Genomic DNA, 21381 nt, shown 5'->3' with positions numbered 1-21381 from the left:
TCTCCTCCCTAAGATCCATAAAGATATGGTTAGCCCACCAGGAAGACCTATAGTTTCGGCTATGGAGTCTCTTTTGGAAAACACATTGAAATATATTGATTATTTCCTACGCCCCTTTGTCGAATCAATACCTTCCTATGTGAAAGATACCACGTACTTCCGAAAAATCATTGAGGACATCCAATGGGAGGATGATTTCCTATTATTAACTTTAGATGTGACCAGCCTTTATACCAGTATAGATCATGACTTGGGGGTAAAAGCCATTAGACACTTCCTTAGAGCAAGGTCACTGTCTTTTTTCTTTCACTCAGAAATGCTTTGCACTATGATTGAAATCTGTCTTAAGAACAATTTGTTCATCTTTGATAATCATTTGTACAAGCAGTTGCAAGGGACAGCTATGGGTACTTGTTTTGCCCCCAGCTATGCAAATTTGTTTATGGGCTGGTGGGAGGAACAGATATCAGATGGATTTACTCAATTCGATACCAATGTGGTCCTATGGTGTCGTTTTATCTACGACATCTTTGTAATCTGGAGGGGTGAGGAAGTAGCAGCGAGGCAATTTGTGCGGGATCTGAATAACAATGAATGCAATTTGAGATTTACCGAACAGTTCGATTCAAGTCGCATTGAGTTCCTTGATGTAGAAATTTCTGTTAGGGGCAATAGATTGGTGTCCAAATTGTTTAGGAAAGCGACGGCCGGCAACAGCCTGCTTTGCGCCCATAGTGCACACCCAGGGGCTTTAATTCAAAGCATTCCGTTTGGTGAGCTGTTAAGAGCCCGGAGAAACTGTAGTGAAACATCTGACTTTCAACAGGAGTGTGAAGTAATGTGCAATAGGTTCAGGAGCAGAGGGTATGGGGTTAAGGTTACTGATCAGGCCAAACGGAAAGTTGAGACTTTGAAAAGAGATGATGTCCTATATGGGACGAATAAGAGTCAAAGGGAGGACAATGACTCGATCAGATTCATTACAACGTTCAGCAATCAGTCTTACAAAATACGTTCCATTCTCAGCAAGAGTTGGTATATTTTACAGACCGACCCTATTCTGAATAATTGGATTGGTGACAATCCCCAAATAACTTTTAGGAGGTATAGATCTCTCAAGGATAATCTATGTCGCAATGATGTAACATTGAAGGGACAAGTCAAGAGTACCAGAGTAGGAGGTTTTGCCTGCTGCATGAAATGCAAAGCCTGCAGAACTAGCAATAATTGTAAGACATTGAATGTTCCAGGAAGAATAGATAGTTTTATAATTAGAGGTAATTACGATTGTAACACAACTTATTGTGTTTACTGTCTGATTTGCCCATGTGACAAACTATATGTTGGGAGCACGATACACAGTGCGAAGAAAAGAGTTCTGGAACATAGACGAGCTATTAAGAATTATGATAAAAACTACCCGGTAGCTAGACATTTCTTCACTCAACATTCTGGCAATGAAAATTTGTTGAAGTTTGTAGTTATTGACCAAGTTAGGATCAACAAAAGGGGCGGCAACAGAGAGAGGTTGCTGCGCATCTTGGAATCCAAATATATAATAGAGTTTGAGTCATTGGAACCAGTAGGGCTGAACTCGAGTGAAGAGTTAAGTATCCATCTAGGGTAACTGACATATTTTAAAATACTTTGGGAATGTGGTGATTGTTTAGTACAACAAACACGGTTTAGCACTGGATTTACTGGGATATTCATTTGTTAAGGTATTAGGGGTTGTGCTTTCAGTAGTAGTTTGTTTATAACAACGGAGTTGGTACGTCTACCCACTGGGGTAAAGAAGTCTCAGTAAACAAGTATGATATAGTGAGTTGTCAATAAATTCGGAAACAATACCATTAACATGATAGGATTTCCTCCAGAGAAGCCATTTACGAGTATGTTTGCCCTTCGGGCGTTATAACATCTAATGGTAGTAATTTTGACGTGGGTATAATTATTAATGTTTATATTGAGTATATTGGATTTTAACTTGAAAATATATACAGATATTTTATCCCAATGTCACAATGAATAATTTATAATTTAATAATTTTACAACTTTAGAATTTTGTAATAAGCTTTTATCTGTTGGACAGTAACATCATGATTAATCCTTTTGACTAAATTTTGATATAAAGAATTTTACGTGAGATTTTTAACGAACTTTGGGACCACCAAGTTGCTAATTACTATGTACTGTAATTGAATGTGCACTTTAAAGATGGCCGCTACAATATGTGCCTTTGTTGAATGAATTAGGCCTTGTCTGTTGTTTATGTCTATGATTTACATGGGTTATTTATGTGGAGCACTTTAGCAATGTTGTATCCATGAGTAAGGCTGTTGCCGAAACGCGTTGGATTTTTGTGCTGAAATAAACTGAATTTTCATAATGGAGGTGTCCTGGTTCTCCTGGTATTGAAGGGAGTGTTGAACGTTATATTAGGGCCTCTCGGAGCCCACCCGGGACCGCTGTGTTGTGCACCTGCATTCCGGGACTTGTGTACGAAATATATATATATATATATATATATATACACATATATATATATATATATATAAGTCTAGATGCCTGATTCAGATGCAGTGAGGAACTCGGGCAGGGGAATATTCCAGAATCACACAGACTTTTGTGGAATGCATTTATGCATTTCCCACAGAGAGGTCTTTATTTCATGCACTGCGCCAGCTTTTGGCTAAGGGATTGTGCTTTTAGCTGTTCAAGTGTTTGACAGATAAATAGGACAAAGCCTGGTAATGTTTTTTAACAAATGTTTTAACAACAAGAAAAAAAATGTAATAAATGGCATGGTTCAGTCATGGGGGGTTGCTGCAGTGCTGCAAGAGTGTTAGAAGAATGCATATATTGAAAGTGCTGTCCTGATAATACCACAACCAGAACCGCAGCTAAAAAATGTGATCAGTGTCTTAAGGAGGGATGTATACCACAGCCTCTTGTTAAATACTTAGCATTGTTTCCTTTTAAAAGCAGTGCATCCTTTTACTAGGTGCTTTCTTCCCCAACACGACACAAACCGAGCAACTCTGTAGTGTTTGTTCCACAAGTTGTTTTGACAGATGTCTTACGGCAAATACCCTGTTTTTAACCAACTCTTTATTCTTGGTTTACCCTGATTCTAAGCACCCGCGATATTGACAGATACATTTTTTTAAGGTAAATTGGATTCAGAGAATTTGCCAAAATCATATAAGTTGTAACACGGATCTCTTCGACCTATCACTAAAAATGTAGCTACTATTAGATCATCTCCCTCTCCTGTGAAAGTGTACCACACCTCATGTGCTGTCCCGTCATGAGTAATTGTGTACCTGTTGTGCAGGCGTCTTTCAATAGTGGCAGTGAGTGAAGGTACTGAGCACCTCACCTGCGGCACAGCTTTATGCACTAACTGTAGTGAAGATTAGTTATGGTTTTTTTTCGGTATTGTTATGTCAGGGTTGCTTAGCAGACTTCCTGTCAGATATAATCCTTAATGAGTGAAACATTGCTGCATGAAGGACACTCCCAAGGCGCAGTCATCGTTGTGTACACTTAGCTGCAGCAAACAGCTCCCGAATGTATTTTCTGATTGTCCGTAGGCTACAAAGAGAGCAACTTTTGACTTTGCCAGTACCTTATATATCACTTATTTCTCGTAAGTGAGGCGCTGAAACGCTTGCCCCAGTGGGTAACTTCCCACACCATGCAAGGTGTGTGGTTGGGAGAGTTTTCTTTTTGTATTGAGCCTCTGTGGAAAGTGCCATCTGGCAGTGGCGGCCAGCAGCTTTAGGAGGGGGGCGGGCAGGAAACACACACACACACACACACCTACACCTATACACCTATACACACACACACCTACCACCTACACACACCTACACACACACTTACCTTCAGCCTCGAGGCCCCAAGAGGATTGAGACTGCTGCCTTCCCTCATTGGCTGACCTTAGGTCAGCCAATGAGGGAAGGCAGCAGTCCCAGCCTCGTCCCAGTGTGGGATGGGGTCAGTGAGACTGCTGACCCCACCCCATCCCACTCTGTGACGAAGTGTCACTGATTGACACTCACCCTGGGCGCTTCAGGGCTTAAACCTGAAGCGCCCTGGGCGAGTGTCAATGGGTGTCACTTTCCTCGTCACCCAGGGGTGGGCCTTGAGGCACCTTTGCTGAGCTGAGGAGGTTACGCCCATAGGAGCTGTGACCTCCTCAGCCCAGCAAAGTTCAGCTCAGGCAGCCAGGAGTCTGCGCAAATCGCGCATGTCTCCCTCCTGGCAGTCTGAGCTGAAGATGAAGAGTGTCTGTCAGGCTGACCTTTGTTCAGCCTGACAGACACTCTTCATGAGGGGCAAAAGGTGGGGGAGCGTGGCCCCTCCGCCCTAAAGGACTGTAAGAGATCAGTGCATGATTTACATATTGAGTTGTACTGGCAGCATTAAATCTCAAGATCCCTTTTTTGGTATTTTTAGTTATTATAAGAAAACTCCTCACCGTGTTTCAGTATTACTGTATTAACATGCTGCTGTCACATGAGGTTGGACAAGTACTAGGAGGAAGGAAGAATGGGACAACCGTCTGCCTGGATGGGCTGTGCAACACTGCCCCTGTGTGATAATTATGGACGGGGGCATAACTGAAGATGAGAGAATATAGCTGCAATGTCAGATCAAGTTAGAGTCCACTGATGGTTAGCTCTTTTGACAGAAATTTCTATAGTATGCTTATTTTATAGTCTGCTTGTCCAAGTATTGTGGGGTGGTTAGTTGCAGCGGTCTGGGATAGACACTGCCTCATAATGGCTTTCTGAAATTGTTCCATCTCATGTCTGTCTGTGCTATAATGGGATTGGTGTTTATCATGTAGTCTGTGTTAATTTCAAATGACCGTGACGTCCATGGGTGTGTAAGAATACAGCAGGTCAAAAGGGGAGTAGTTGCCCTTAGATGACCATCCCATTTTTCAACCGTGTTAGCTGAAAGCTATAGTTATCAGCCGTTATTATCCAGTCACTTACGATGTTCCAAGGTTGGTGAATGGGAATGGTTATCTTGGGAGCAGGCAGGTTCCCCCCACCCTCCTGAAATTTAAGTGCCTTGTTTGCAGTAGATCTTAGCTGAAAGAGTGTAACAAAGATTTGCTGATGGACTGAAAGAAATCCTTCAATGGATTTTTTATTGTAAGTTGGAAAAGTGATATGAGGGGCTAGTCTGGAGTAGAGATGTCTGTTTTGTTTGTATAGATCCTCAGAAGGTATAGTAGTCCTTTTTCTTGGAAACTGTGTGCTACTGTACCTGTGCTTTAAACATCAACCATCTTGCTACTGGTAGCCATTAGAGTCCTTATTGCCCTGCTAACAATGTTGAACAGCACCTATGAAAGAATAGGTTGTTGCCAATAGGATAATCAGCATCAGCCAAGAGAAAAAAACACATGAAAATGGCATTTCCAGCGCACATATCATGACGCTGTAGTAGCTATTGTTTTCGCTGTATGGCTGGTCACAGCGTGGCGACACATAGATGTGGATGTATCACCAAATGTGTGCATTATGATTTCTTATTTTTAGTTTTAATTTACCATTCTAACATGGTGGACCCCCATCGTGGAGCAGTAAATTAAATAATAAAAAGTGTGAGAAAGTGTATTATTTAGAAAAAGCAGCACAACTGCAATCTTCAGCTGTCAGGGTCTCTGGGGAAAAAAGGGAATGGATAAAAAGGAATAAGATAACACCAGACGCTGAGGAAACTCAGGAGAGTAGTGCAGGAGCAATAGATGAGTTGAATGTGCAAGAAGACATGGCTGAGTGGCCCGACATAGAGAACTGGTGAAACATGAAGGGTGAGGGAGCAACAGAGGAGTTGGCAGAGGAGTAAAGTTGAAAAAGGAAAAAAATAGAAAAGCTAAGCAGCGCGGGGAGGTGTGGAGAAAGCAACAGACAAGGTAATTGATGGTGCAACATGGAGAGCACAGGTGAGTTGTAAGCAGGACACAAGAGAGAGAACAAGAAAAAACGTAAACTTCCCTGGAGTGTTAAAAGCAAAATGAAAAATAAGTATTTCCCTAAATGTAAGTAGTACAATGAGAAGTCATCCAATCAAAAAGTCGTAAAGAAACTGTAATCCAGTGGAGCAAACCCAAGAAGCAGAAGGCAACCAAATTAAATTGGTATGGAAGCCAACCAATTTTAAGCAATGGGCTGGCCGTAAGTCCTCTGAGAATACTTGTAGGCAATAGGTCTTTAGACAACTGGCATCTAAAACTGTGTGCACATTTTTTTTGTTAATTCTAACCCTTCATACTTTTCCCATTTTTTTTAAAGTGCTTTCTGCCAGAGATCGGGGCTCTTCAAAGATGCAAGCAACCTTTTCCATTCTCCCGCTCGCTTATAGTTGAGGGGCTCCCACCAGTTCTATTACCACTTTTTGCCTATGCAAGTCTGCCCAGCATCTAGAGTTATAAATATATTGAGCATTGCTTTAAAGGAACCAAGGGGAAGGAAATCACCTTGCACCACTTCACCAATTTATGACTAATTCTTCCACCTCTTGCAAAACAAAAAGTCTGCCACCTTCCTGAATCCAACTCTCTCCAATTTTATCACAAAATTAGGATCCAGCCAGGGCCAGGAATCCCAAATCAATTCTGACAAAGGCATAGCGGCATTAATATAAGCGATCACATATCTCCTATAGAGATCCGTCTGCTTCCTTTGAAACCACCTTAGGCTCTTGTACCACACTTTTTGTGATTTCATTAATTGTAAGACATCACGTATGCAGTGCTTCTTAAGGATCAAATCCACAAAATAATTCTGAAAAGTGTTACCAAATCTCTGCTTTGCATTAAATCTGGACATATACTGTGGAAAATATGCAAAATAATAATCTTTGTTTTTAGGCAGTGCCAAGCCGCCCTTCTCCAATTCCTCATATAAAGTGCTTAGTGCTAATCTAGCATTTTAATTTTGACAGATAAATTATATAAACATGGACTTCACTTTCTTAAAATAGGATGTAGTTAACACACATGGAATGGCTGAGATCAAAAAGTTAAATAATAGCAGATTTGACATTTTAATCAGAGCAACCCTCCCTAAAATAGTTAAAGGAAGCGAGTTCCACCATGTAAACATAGCTAGTACTTTAAAAAGTGAAGTTGCAAAGTTAAGATCATATAAATCCTAAATCTTTGGAGAGTATCTGATCCCCAGATATCTTTATATCTTTTTGGTCAAGCATTTAAACAGGGCACAAGTTTGGGGAGTAATCTTTCCGAACTACACCTACATAGAATAATTTCAGATTTTTTCTTATTGATTTTATAGCCCCCCCCCCACCTGCTCAAATTGCGAGAAAATCTCAAATGCTTTTTCCTGCGAGCTTTTGTGCTATCAAGAATTAACATGATGTCATCAGCGTATAATTCAGTCTTCCCCATCTGTGCAATCGGAGGTTGAATGTCAGTATTCTGCCTAATTGCAATGGCCAGTGGCTCAATAAAGAAAGTAAACAAAATCGGTGACTGAGGGCACCTATGCCGGGTCCCTCGACAAACTTGTAATTTTCCCACCTCATAGTTGGCTCAAATAGCATTTCCGAGACCACAAGGTCAAATGCCTTTTCTGCATCCAGTAAAAGAACTATGGCAGTGGTATAGTTGACTGAAAAATGATCCAGCGCCTCGGCTAGGTAATGTGTATTCGTACCTAGGGGACTACTGGCAATAAAACCACTCGGGTCCTAATGGATTTATGTGCCTGCTATCAAATTAACTTGATCAGCCAGAAGCTTCATAATAATTTTATAATCAGAGTTCAATAAAGTAATTGGGCGGTACGAATTAGGATCTTCCTCATCTTTTCTTTTTTTTAAAGAAGCTAACAATGTTCTCCGCACTAAGAATTGTTGGAATAGGGCCACCCTTGAACATTGCATTGGCTACCAATAAAAAATTGTCTTCCAATATATCAAGGGAAGATTTTAAAACTCCCGCTGAGAACCCATCAAGGTCCCAAACCTTGACATTTGGGAGGCTTTTAACTGCCTCCAACTGTTCTTCCTTGGTAAAAGGGTGAATTATACTTTCCATTTCTTTCTGAGGGTGAGTAGGATTAGTGAACCCTGCTAGGAAATTCCCCAAATCATCCATGCCCACCACTTGACTCTGACTATACATCCGTCTGTAATGCTCTACTCTGATTTCACCCACTTTCCTTTGCTCCGTACACCTGGCCCCGGAGACCGGGCATTTCAGAGCATGTATCATATTACTTCCAGCCTGCTCTCATGCCTGCCATACTAGGAATCTCCCCTTAAAATTACTCTCCTCAAAGTCCTTCTGCACATAGGCACAATTCAGCACACCCCACGTAGTATAGTACAGATCACTTAGGGGGTCATTCTGACCCCTGCGGTCTCAGACCGCCGGGGCCAGGGTCGGCGGCAGCACCGCCGACAGACCGGCGGTGCCCCGCAGGGCATTCTGACCGCGGCGCTTTGGCCGCGGTCAGTGCAGGAAAACCGGCGGTCTCCCGCCGGTTTTCCGCTGCCCGTCAGAATCCTCCAAGGCGGCGCAGCATGCTGCGCCGCCTTGGGGATTCTGACACCCCCTACCGCCATCCTGTTCCTGGCGGTTCGCCCGCCAGGAACAGGATGGCGGTAGGGGGTGTCGCGGGGCCCCCATAAGAGGGCCCCGCTTGTATTTCACTGTCTGCATAGCAGACAGTGAAATACGCGACGGGTGCAGTAGCACCCGTCGCACCTTCCCACTCCGCCGGCTCGATTACGAGCCGGCTTCATGGTGGGAAGGTCGTTTTCCCCTGGGCTGGCGGGCGGCCTTTTGAAGGCCGCCCGCCAGCCCAGGGGAAAACTCAAAATACCCGCCGCGGTCTTCCGAACGCGGTACGGTATTTTGGCGGCTCCCGCCGGGCGCGCGGTGACCGCGCCCGGTGGGAGTCAGAATGACCCCCTTAGTGTCTGTTTGGCCTGGTCCAGCTCTTTCCTATTCACTCTTAAAAGATGCCTTAAAAACATATCTAGATTATTGTGAACATGCTCTTCCAAAATCTGCTTCCGTTGTTTTATACTCCTGATATTAGCGGCATCTTTGACCATCACGATCCCCTTATCTATACTTTCAGGGCATCCAACGCTACACTTGGAAGAGCCGACTCTGGATTCCTACTTAAAAACGCCCCTATCTCCTTTTTACATATCCAGACCCATCCTTCTTCCTGTAGATACTGCTTATCAAAAATCCGCCTCTTAGTTCGAGGCATACCTCTTTCCATCAATACCACCATCGCAAGAATTGCGTGGTGAGAAAAACCTTTAGGGAATATCTTTTGGCCCTTAAAGACTAGGAGTTTTGAGAGTAAAACAAAATCAGTCAGAGAGGAACTATGAAAGCGACTGGAGAAATGTATATGTTCTATTTTCGTCAGAAAAGCCACCCTCCAAGGATCAGTAAGTGTCAAGGTTCTTTGATAATGCTGCAAAACCTTTGCAACTTTAGACTTTAACAGTTTTTTCCTTTTTACTGAGGAGTCTATTATAGGGTTCTGGAGGAAGTTAAAATCCCCTCCCATGATAGTTTTTCCCTGGAACTTGTATTAAAGATTGTAAAATTTCCTCACAAGGCCCAGAATTATCTTCTACTGGGTCATACAAGCTTACAAATGAAAGAAGTCTAGAGCGCACTGAGCAGTTCATCCAGCACCAACATCCATGTTTGTCACCAGCAAAGTTCAACACTTCAGCTCCTATCCCTTTGGCCACACAAATTGTGGTGCCGATTGGGTAGACGAAAACCCTTTGTAGTCGGCTCAGCTTTTAAACATGGAAAAATCCAGAAGCTACTTGGCAGGGGTAGGAGTTTCTTGCAATAAAACTACTGAAGGATTCTGGGCTCTAACTCGTACTTTTATTGCACACCTCTTCTTATTATTATTAAGGCCGTTGGCATTAAGAGACCACATTCAGTATGCAATTAGACATCGTTCCTACTTTCCTTTCTCAGGAGAACAACAAAGAGCATTACAGAGAAAGTGCAAACATGCTTTAAAGTGCCTAATGTGCATAAAGTGACCACAGTACAAAAGCTCAAACCTATGGACCAGACACGACCAGTGTTTAAAGTACAATCATTTATTAAAGTGCTCCCTTAGCTGTCCATTACCCTAAGCCTCCATCTCCCTTTACTACATAAAGTGCATATGTGCTGAATCTGGCCCATAACTAACCAGATGTTATGGTGCGTATAGTTTCTAAAACACATCCCCATCTCATAGCTTGTACCTTCTATGCCAGCAGCTCATTCCAGTCACAGTCAACCCGGTAAAACACAGCATTGGAGTCCAACCAGCATAAGTATCCCCACTTCCCAACCTGTGCTCCAGCAGTTCATCTTTGTGGATCTCATTTTTTCATTGTCCCACCCCTCTATCACCACACCACTCTGTGTACCGGCACCCTCTGTGTGAGTGTGTAGAGGGGTTGAGTGATTGCGTGTATGCATGTGGGGATGTAATGTGTGTATGGGAAATGTAACATGTATGTATGTGTGCATCTATGTGCGCATGTATGTGTGTGAGTGGTGTGAGTGTGCGTGTAGGGGAGTGTGGGGGGTATGTGTGGGGGTTTCAATGGGGGTGGGTGGTGCTGGGGGCGGGTGTGGGGAGGGGGTCCTACCACCTTCAGGGGATGGTAGGGGGGTCGTGGGTGTTGGGGGAGGACTCAGGGGAGGGGAGAGGGAGGGGAAAGGGGGAGACCCCAATCAGTGCCAGGGAACGAATTCCCTGGCACTGATGATGCATACCACCGTGGATTTCATGGTGGTTGAAAACCCCACGAAATCCATGGCGGTATGCGGGGTCCTGATACGGCCGCCGGGCTGGCGACCGTTGTCAATGCAAGAATATGTTCCATGTAGGGAGTTCCCATCATGCTCCGCCCTAGTGTTCCAGGGAAGTTGTGATGGCTCGCAGCTGTGAGGAGGCACGCGGCTAAGGATGCAACTTCACCAATCCTTCGGAGCTCTGTAAGTCCGATAGACGAGATGAGATCGCTCGAACCACTCAGAAGGGTGAGTGAATGGCATCCATAGCAGACTGTAAATCACCCGTAGCTTCGTTGCTTGTACTACGACTCTCAAGAATTTGGCCTTCCATGCTCTCTGGCTTTGGCTTGTCAAGGCCCCTCGGCACTGTTGCGCCTGTGTGATCACCTGTTGTACATAAAGTATATTCAACTGGGGAAAAAGTCAGGCCGTCATCACATTTTCACAGACTTATGTGAACTGCTAACTTGTTTATTTATCTATGCGCCTTCGGCTGCAATAATATGTTTTAGTGTACAAAGTAAGCGAAGGACGCAAACAGAGGTGGGGAGCAGGTGAATGTAAATCCTTCACACGGATACTACTTTGCTGCCTAAAGTACCTCTGCTCCCCAGCGAGGGTAGCAGAAGGCCTCCGCTGGGCAGGTGTATGTTCTGGATCTCCACGGAAGCGACTCGTAGGTGCGAGTGTGGCTTGTGACATCAGGAGTAACTCCTGAAGAAGCTGCTTATGGTGTGGGTTGCCCATCACTATGATGAAGAGGATGTCACGCAGCTCTCCCTTTAAGGTACGCACCTCACCCTAAACCGCACGAAGTCTGAAGTGTAAACACCTGAACTCGCAGGACTAGGAACCAGGACCTGGGTCTGCCGCAAAGATAGTTTCTGCCTCTGCCTCTAGGGCACCCAGCCCCCTAACAGCGACGTTATCCTCCAGTCACGGGCAGAACAAAATAGTAGGTGGTGAGGGGGAAATTAGTTTAGGAGCGCTGAAGAATCCACAGGCTCCTCACAGAATCTGCTCCCCCTGTAAACGGGGTGCAGTTGAATGTCGATCCTGTGTCAAGCGGCAGTTGGAAAGGTAAGGAAGGCAGAGGGGAAGCACACATTATTTACCCCTTAGGAACTATGTGTCACCAACCATATCCACTATTTGTTTTGGCCTGGCCTAAGGAACCTGCAAAGATTAACAAACTTGCTGAAAGTACACCAAAGAGTAGGCAGGCCAGGTGTAATTCAGTGCCTATTATACAAAGCTTCATGGCCAGCACTCAGAGCTGTTCCTATACCATAGACCCTTCTGCACTGTACCAACAGTACTCCCCTTTGGCTCATCTGGGGAAGGGGCAAATCAACAGAAATCTTAGAAGGCAGCTGCACCCCCATCCCTGGAATAAGGACATTTTCAGCCTTGTATTCAAACCAACAAAAGAGATAAAAGGGATGAAAGGTGTGCTTCCCAACTGAGGTTTTTCTTCATCAAATATTGGGTGAGCTCAAAACAATGAAAATATCTCAAGAGAAGGCAAATCAGAGGACTGAAGCACAATTAAACCTTATTAGTAGCAATACTCAACAGCTGAACACTCGTATTAAGCCGGTAGTGCAACAGGTGTCGGATCTAGAAGATGGGGGGACCCCGCAGGAGAATTCAGTAGCCAACCTTCAATCTGAACTAGTTGATTTACAGATTTGGATGGTTGATGCCGAAAACCGATCCTGCAGCTCAAATTTAAGGTTTTTGGGGGTACTAGAAGATCGCAAGAATGGGCAGACCACTGCTAAATTAATTATGGATCTTATAATTCAGCATGTCTACCTGGAAGCAGCGAATCAATAACTGGACCTTACCATCATGTGGGCCCATCGGGTTCCAGCGGTTCACTCCCCCAATGCCAAATACCCTCAGACGATACCGGTGAATTTTGGGGACTATTTCATAAAAGTTTTTTGGGGGGCATTTGAAGTTTTGCTCCTACTACAATTTTGTACACATTCACTTTGATTTTGCTGAGCTTTCACTAAAGACCGTCTGCCATGATACGTTCTGTGTACAAAAAGATTTACCATTTTACTGGGAAGCACTAATACGATGAATGGCATGACGATATGTACAAACCTGCAATAGCTGTTCTAGTAAGATTTTGTAGATAATAATGCTAACTTACCCTTGTAGGGGAAAGATTTGGATAAAAAAGTTTTTCTTAATTGAGTAGAACTACTATCGTCTTAGTGGCCTGAGGGGCTTCATCTACCAATAACTGCATTCTGCTTTATTGACAAATGTGAGAAATAACCATATTATTGTGGAAATCTGTTTCACTGGTGAATTAGAGCTAAGAGAAAAGTCATTTTTTAAAACTTTTTTGGTGAAGCTTAATGCTGTCATTTTTGGCGATAAATGTTTTGTATCATACTATTTTTTATATGAGACCAATTTTGTCCAGGTATTGGATAATTCACAACTGACGTTTTCCAAATTTAAATTGCAAGCAAAAATGAGGGCTTACTCTAGAAAGAAAATTATAACATGTATTCACAATATTCTAATTTATTTGAAGAAAAACATCTTAGTGTATGCGTGAGTGTGAAAATTCCTATATTATTCTTATTCCAGAATTATAGTACTCAGATATTATCCCCACTCAGATAAGGACATGACAGTTGTTTGCTTATAAAGAGATTGTAAGTATTTTTTTATCTTAAACCATAAGCCTGAGAGTTGTCAAGCCAATTCATTGCCCACTTTAATTTGAGCTGGGTAACTTGGATGTACACAATGTGACATTTAATAGACAAGACATAAGGCAGTTACCGTTAACAAAATTGAAATATAGTAATATATTGCAGTTTGATACACCATATTTTTCACATACAGTGGCTCATTATAAACATCATGTGTATTGTTTGTTTAGACTGTGACTTCAAACTTTGACTTTTGAATATAAACTCTGACAATAACTAAACAGCAAGGGCGATCCCTGACCAAGCCAGATGACTGCTCTCCTGGCAAATGAAGAAGCATAAAGTGAGCAACCTCACTGTACAGCAAGAAGATAAAGGATGCCAGGAGGCGACTTTTAATCTAAAACATGCCTCAGCACCACCTTAAAGTCATTTTGAGCAATTTCCAGTGGGCATCAGGCGCAATAAGCTTGGCCGTTATTCTTTTTTTTTTTTTACCACATTTTCTAAGTAAACCGTCTGGGTCTACAAACTTAAAAACAATGCTTAGGTGTTAAACTAATGTTCTGAGTGCACGAAGGCGGCAGACCAAAAACATAGGGTTGGGGAGGGGTCGGTTGGGCATGTAAACTCCTGTGTGCATGGTATATGACTTTCCCAGAGTTGTATCATGTCTAAACTACTCCTCTCCCAACCTCTGCAAAAAACGACATCTCTTTGCCTTAGAAACTATACAAGAGGAGGAACAAGGGGGAGAGGTGCATCCTAAACCTGGGCACCCTCACTCTAAATTGAAAGAAAGGTATAATCCAGGTTCTGGTTTGAAAACTGCATGATCTGCATTTAGGGGGGCAGAGCACTAACAAGCAAAGATATTTTATTTACTTACCTTACCTGAAGCTTCATCAGACAGTGCATGAATATGAGGATGACACAAGAAACACCTTGCTTACAGAAAAACACAGTTCATCAACTGAATAAGAAAAGGAAACTGCACTAATACTACCTAAAAGGCCTGTCTCTTGAAATTTCCTTTTGATTAGCCAGTGTTTTCCATTGGCTGACCGTAAGGGTTTGCCATTGCAGGTTTGCTTCCCTACCAAGTAGATCAAAATGAGACACATTTACATAAAGACACCACTTAGGACAGATAAAAAAGGATGACATTTTTTTGCATCCACCGTTTGATGTCTAATGCTTTATTTGCCTGCAGCACCGGAAATACCATTTATGTTCTAGATAAAACAGGGACAAAACTCTGTGTAGAGTCCTCTTCCAAAAACAGCCACCTCTGGAATTTATCTAAATTAAGATGGCAAAATCGGTTAGAAAAGTACCATCGGCCCCACGTTCATCGTGGAAAAGGATCCAAAACAGTTTATAAAAAAGTGAATACAAAGGCACCTCTTCAAAGGCTTAATAGAGCACCTTAAATCCATCACAGAATTGCTTCCAAGTCTGCCAGATTCCTCCTCTTCCCCAAGAAGGCCCTTGTTGTAAGCATTAAATCTTCAGGTGTCTCCTCTTGGCCTGCTGGAATCTATGATGGAGGCTAGACAATATTCTTGAGAGGATTACAAGACCAGGTGCACTTTATCCATCGTTCACTGTATTGTCTTCCTTTTCAACCCCAATCTTGGGCTTGCTGAACCTCTTCTTGGCGACCATGAATGTCTCTGCATTCTGGTAGCTTGGCTTGTAATAATAGAGAACCCTTTTGACACACCCCAAAAGCATTTCCCACTCATTGATTTCTGTGGGCGTCACTATCCTCCAAGGACAGTCGGGTGTCAGGTTAATGTTTCTAATGACATCACCAGATCACACAATAGGAAACATCCACTCTCACAACCCCCCCAGAAGGGTGCAACCCTTCCTTGGTCCAAGTCACAGGGCCTACCAATATCTCTCGACATCCTGCTGCCTCTTTGAGCTGACACCATTCTCTTCGCGCGGGGTACTCGACATGTTTTTAATGACACACTGCTTAACAGGGAACCAGGCCTGTCTAAGGAAACAGGCAAAACTGGATTTTTTCGAGGTGAGAGTGATTCAACGTCAGAGGGATTTTGTAAAAATAGGAACCTTCTGTGTTGCTGTTTTGGAACTTAGTGTACGTGAATGACAGCGAGATGAGGGCTAATGAATCATTGGAAAGCACTTCTGGTGCATATTTGCAAAGTATGAATGTTTTGTACGGTTGTTCGTAACGAGGGACCCCATGCAGAAAAGGAGCTCCTCGTTTGTTTGGTAATAATGGGAAGAGAAGAATCTGTAAAGAGAAGAATGGTTTATTCTGAAATAGTGCACATAGAGGGCATGAGCTCATGAAGCTTGTGATTAAGGGTAGCAATGTTTTTGAGTACATCACTCGATCGTTCAACAGATTTGTAAAATTCTGCTTCTTTTAACATGCTTCTAAATATCTGTGCTAGAACATATCCTTAAAAAAAAAAGTATGTGGAGGTTCTAGTCCCTAGATCTCGTATTACTTTACTTTAAATCAACTTAATATTGTGGGCTATAGCACAACAAATACTGGATCCCTTTCAAATATTGAAGCAACTCTGCGTTCCATACTAAATTCATATATCGTCTGGTCATCCAAAATCTATAATCCTTAAAGAGCTGTCCACCTAACTTTTGGAAAAATCTGAAAGCACGCCTATCTTTTTGTATTCATTTATTTCGAGAATGTGTAAAGCACAAAAATGCCACAGCGTTCTCTTGGGTAAACTGGACCAGTTATCTTGTGCGAAGAGCCAGAAGGTAGGGAAATAGTTATGTTATGATATGCAGATTTGTAGAGTGCACTATCACCCAGGATGGAATGCTGGCTCTGAGCAGGTCTGAGTTTAGGAGCACCGAGGGCCTAGTGGGAGTACTCTAAAAGACATGTCTTCAGCTTATTGCGGAATTCAAGAAATGAGAAAAAGGCTCTTCTGCGTAGTGGCAGGATGTTCCGTGCTTTGAGTGACATAGGAGAAGGCTTGACAGCTGGATCTGGTTTTCTGTATGTGTGGGATGTGTGAAAGTGAGAGTATGGACAAGCTGAGGAGTATGGAAGATGGGTGACTCTAGCTGTTTGGTTTGAGGTGTGCTGGGCCAGTGTTATGTAGTGCCTTGAAAGTGTGGGTGAGGAGTTTGAATTGTGCTAGTTTTTGTGTTGTGAGCCAGTGGAGCTCCTTCATGTGTAGTATGATGTGTATAAGGTTGGCTGTGATTCTGGCCGTCAAGTTCTGAATGGTCTATAGCTTTCTGGTGAGTTGTTGTTGATCCCATAATAGTTCCTGTAGTCTTGCTGTTGACAAGGGTGTGTATGATGGTTTTCCGGGTGCTGATTGGGAGACACTTGAAAAGCTTCTTCATCATCTTCAGGATATGGACGCATAAGGCAGTGAGGGCATTGACCTGGGTGATATTGCCGCGTTTGCTGTCAGTGATGATCCTGAGGTGCTTGGTGTGCGTGTTATGTTGTTTGTATAGCACACTAAGCGGATATCCAGGCATTTGTGCAGGTGTGTAGGTGTGTGGCCCCCAAGGTGCTTAAATGCAGAGCCAGGTCTTCAGCTTCTTGCAGAACTCAAGAATCGAGGAGGAGGCTCTGTTGTGTGACTTTGGTGCGATGCAGGAGAATGAGTGACTTCTAGTTTTGCTTTTGCCATTGTTGGGAGTGTGTGAGTGAGTCAGAACGTAGTTGTCTGGTGGGTTGGTGAAAGCGTATGTGGCTGTTCAGGTTTCCTTGTCCTGTGTTCTGTAGAGCTTTGTATGAGTGCTTGAGAAGTTTGAATTAGCTGCAGTTGTGAATAGGAGCCAGTGAAGCTTTCTGAGGTGCGGTGTGATGTGGGTCCGGCACGGGATGTCGAGTAGGAGTCTTGCGGTGGTGTTCTAGATGGTCTGGGCCTGAGGTGTTTAGAGATTAGTGCATCTACCATGATCGGATTTAGAGTACCACCTCAATGCACACTGGGCATATTAAATAGTAAGCAGTTCCTCAAGCACTGCTTCCTGACAATTGCACTACTGGGAAAGTTCAGTGCTTTATATGTTTTGATCAGAAACATAACAAACATATCCTAATATGCTATCGCAGTGAAGAGTACCATAAATTATCTTCGTGTTCAATTCAAACTGCGACTGTATGGTTTCATTTTTGAGGTGGCCTCGTGTAAAACTCATCTTCTATTATTGATAGATTATTGTAGATCGCCATCTGGTGGTTATGTGGAATGTTGGCGAATATTTACTACACTAACAGCCCTTATCTTTGCGCCATGGTGCAAAGTGGGACAGTCCATACTATTTGACATGTGTCCCTATATGTCTTGCCTGCACTGTAATGAACACATAGTCATCATGTAAACAGTTGGAGGAAGAGGGACACAGAACATACAGTTGTGCTGCCAGTGTCAAAGAACGCTTAGGCAGAATCTAGAATAATAGTCTGAAACTTACTACAGTAGGTTTACTCCTGATTTTGCATAGATTTCTGACTTTAATTAAATTCACTAAGATCTCTTGGAGAACGCCTTTGAAGCTCCAGAGGCACAGATTGACAGGAGTAAATCTGAAATTCTCATTTGAATCCCAAGTTCTTCTCTTGCAAATTGTATTTTAATGTGTAACTGCAACAGGTTTGCATGTACGCATGTGCATTTAAATGTATCTACACAACAAGACCATAGATAAAAACGGTATGCCGTTTTTTTTGCTTAGGAAATCCAAAATAATGTTGCACTTTCTTTGGTTTCACCCTGACGTTGATTAAGAATTATCATACCCGACCCCGTCTGCTGGTTAAGAGGCAGTTCCTAATGCACTGGAATTTCCAGACTGTCAATCTTTCTTGTTTTGTTGTTTGTTTTTCATGGCTCTGCGGGAACCTAGCTGAAATTGAAACATCATGAAACCAATTGCTGGGTGAAAGAACACAGTCCTGCCAAGTTAGAACAGTTATTGAGATCAGATGCTCCAAGGGCAGATTGTTGGAAGAAACTATTTAAAGCTTTCTTGAATTGTAACCATTTCTAGATGAATTTGGTTAGGAAAGTGATCCATTTGTAGGCCATAACCACTGAAAATGCTGTTTCACTGATTGTCGTAAATTTGTTTTAGTAATTTTTAATCAGTAGTTTGTCACTAGATCTAGCAAAGCGATATAATTTTGACAGATTGTAATAGAAAATTTCAATCAATGTGAATTGGTTGAATGTTGTATTTGAGAAATTTCATGAAGGGATGTGATGGATGGGAATATTGCGTTCTTGTGCAGAGCTTGCACTTTTCAAACGTTTGCATTGTACATTCCTTCTCTGGATACAGTGTGGTTTCTTTCAAGGATAGAAGCCAATCCTTATTGAGGATGGAAATCTGGAGGAAGCATCCCCAGAATTGAAATGTGTGTAAGGGAAGAAGGGTTGAAGCTGAGTCGACCGTTCTGAGCTTAAAATCTGCAACAAATAGATCATGTACCAATCTCAACAGAGTGCTCACCTCGCTGAGCTACCTTACAGTCATGGTAAATATCTGCTTTTAGGTTTTGAGGTTAATTTGTTCTTATTTTAACACTACTACTTTGTAAGTATAATTATTGTGTCCTCCACTTCAATTGCTTCTTTGTATAGTTAGTGTTATTGTAGTCTGTTGGATTCTTGAGAATAAAACCATTTCCCAGAGCTCCTCATTAATTAGCCACTAATAGGACCATTTTTAATTATTCAGCTGAATGCCTTTTACAACCACCAGTCTCCATTTTAAATACCCTAAGAAATCTTCAAGGACTCTTTCAGACTCCATAGCGTTAATGGTTTTCCAAGACATCAGTCTATCCTTCAGATCTTGGAGTCTTTTATTATCCAGAGAGTGGAGCACTTACATCACAGTTGAAAAGCATTTTCAACATTATCTATTACATTCCTACAATGTTTTGGGGTGTCATTTTGTTCTATATTAGGTGCAGTAAACCCATGTTTATAAAACGCGGCCTACCTTGCGTGTGGTGCAGTCTGATCGGTATCTGTGCTAAACCTCACGGGTCAGCCTATTCTCTGTACATGAGGGTAGCCCAGGACCCTGTACAATTTTCGGGGTTTATGTTCAATTGCGATAACGTAGCTTCAGAGAATATACATTTCTTTGATGTACTTGTGTATGACAAGGACAGCGGTAACTAGCTGATAACACGGTTCATTAAATGCATAGTTGTGTCCGCTTTTATGTTTGCAGTGACATGCAACGGGGGGGTACTCTGTGCAACTTTCAGTTGTGGAAAAAAGACCTCCAATTCTTGCTGTCGGTAGTATTGCAGAGGTACCAAAGGGTACCAACTGTTGTCTATGAGTAACCTCCTTGGCATCCATAGTCACCACTCCCTTGAAGTGTGCAAAAAAAGGAAGGCCTCATTGTTACAAAAAGTAAGTGAACACCCTCAAAGTCAAAAGTTTGTGGGAATTCACATAACCTTTGCAGATAATTTCTTGACAATGTTTGAAAGTTGGTTTCTATCCAAAGGTATTTCCAGGGTGGGAATCAGGAGGCAATGTCCCCATATTTAATGATGGTTTAGAGAGGAAGAGATTCCTCCATTGGGAAATACTGTGCCATGAAGAAAATAGTTATATGTGCTCTTGAAAAACTGTCACCTTTACACATGCAGAAAAAAACACGAGAATGAAATTCTATACACCTAAAACTTGTACACCTTAAACTTCATGAACTAAACCTAGGATTCACTGGACATGTCAACAAGTGGGAAATATTCACCAAACAGGAGTAATCCTACTGGACTTCCCTGCTGGAATCTCTGAACCTTATGGTATTTCAAGATAAGCAGCCCTGGGAAGGGTTACCAAAAAATGCAGCCGTTGATGTGGTGAGGAGAAGGCGGACGATATTCACATGTTTTGGCAGTGCCAGAAACGTGGGTCTTTTTTGGAACCCAGTAGAAAGGCTGTTAAGGAAGATATTTTGTTCTGAGCTCGATTTAAGCCTCCCGATGATAATTTGTGGGGTGTTGGATAGGAAAATCCAAACAAGCTGCTTACTAGTCATAAAAGCCATCTGCTCTTTGTCCTAATATTATTAGCTAGGTGAGAAATCTGTTTAACATGGGTAATTTCATCACTCCCTCCTATACAGGAATGGTTGAGGTCAATCAATAAACTGAGCTGTTTAGTACGTAGTGGTCTGCCAAGTAAAAGTGATACATTTTGGTTCCTCTGGGAGAATAGTTGTCAAGAGATAGGTCTTTAAGGGCATCTGATAAAATGGAGTCCTATGATTATGAAATCCCACAAAGATGGCGCCAGTCTTCGGACTGTGTGGCTAGGTCTCAGGCCGGTGTAGTTTTGAGTGGGAGTCGTGGAAACCGTTAACACATCACCTTGGCTGATTACGGCAGGTGGGCAGAGGGTGCGCCGGGTGGGGGAGACTAACTTTGATATGGGGTGTCTCCTCCTTGTAACGCAAACTCGCGCCCCCCTTAACCGGAGTGGAATTCTATGAGAAAAAAAAAAAAAAAGATAAGCATTGCGAGTCAGACAATTATTTTGTGAGCCATTTACCACTTTTGTGTTCATCTCCACTTCTTGTGTTTTTTTAGCTTTGAAAATGTTTGATACAGAATGCTGGGCAGCTTAATCTTCATTGTTTACACCCTCTCTTAAGCGCCAAACATGTTGGTTTGACTGTACCTTGAAAATAAACTCCAATGAAACCTAATAAGCTGCCTCAGCTGTGATGCATATGTGTGTAAATTATTAGCCCATCCGTCATGTGCCGTCGTGGGTGATGTTAACATCTGCATAGCTTCTATCAACTTGTTCCATTGTGACATGCATGTGAATTCAAAGATAGATCCGGAT

General features: G+C 42.6%; 1 protein-coding gene across 6 annotated transcripts in view; it reads left to right on the top strand.

The window, feature by feature from the left end:
• The window catches only part of ARHGAP27 (Rho GTPase activating protein 27), a 565511-nt gene that overhangs the window by 403179 nt on the left and 140951 nt on the right, over positions 1-21381 (top strand). The window lies entirely within an intron of this gene.

This window comes from Pleurodeles waltl, chromosome 6 (genome assembly GCF_031143425.1).
Source record: "Pleurodeles waltl isolate 20211129_DDA chromosome 6, aPleWal1.hap1.20221129, whole genome shotgun sequence".
Classification (NCBI taxonomy): Eukaryota; Metazoa; Chordata; class Amphibia; order Caudata; family Salamandridae; genus Pleurodeles; species Pleurodeles waltl.
This window is presented reverse-complemented; position numbering and strand designations above follow the sequence as displayed.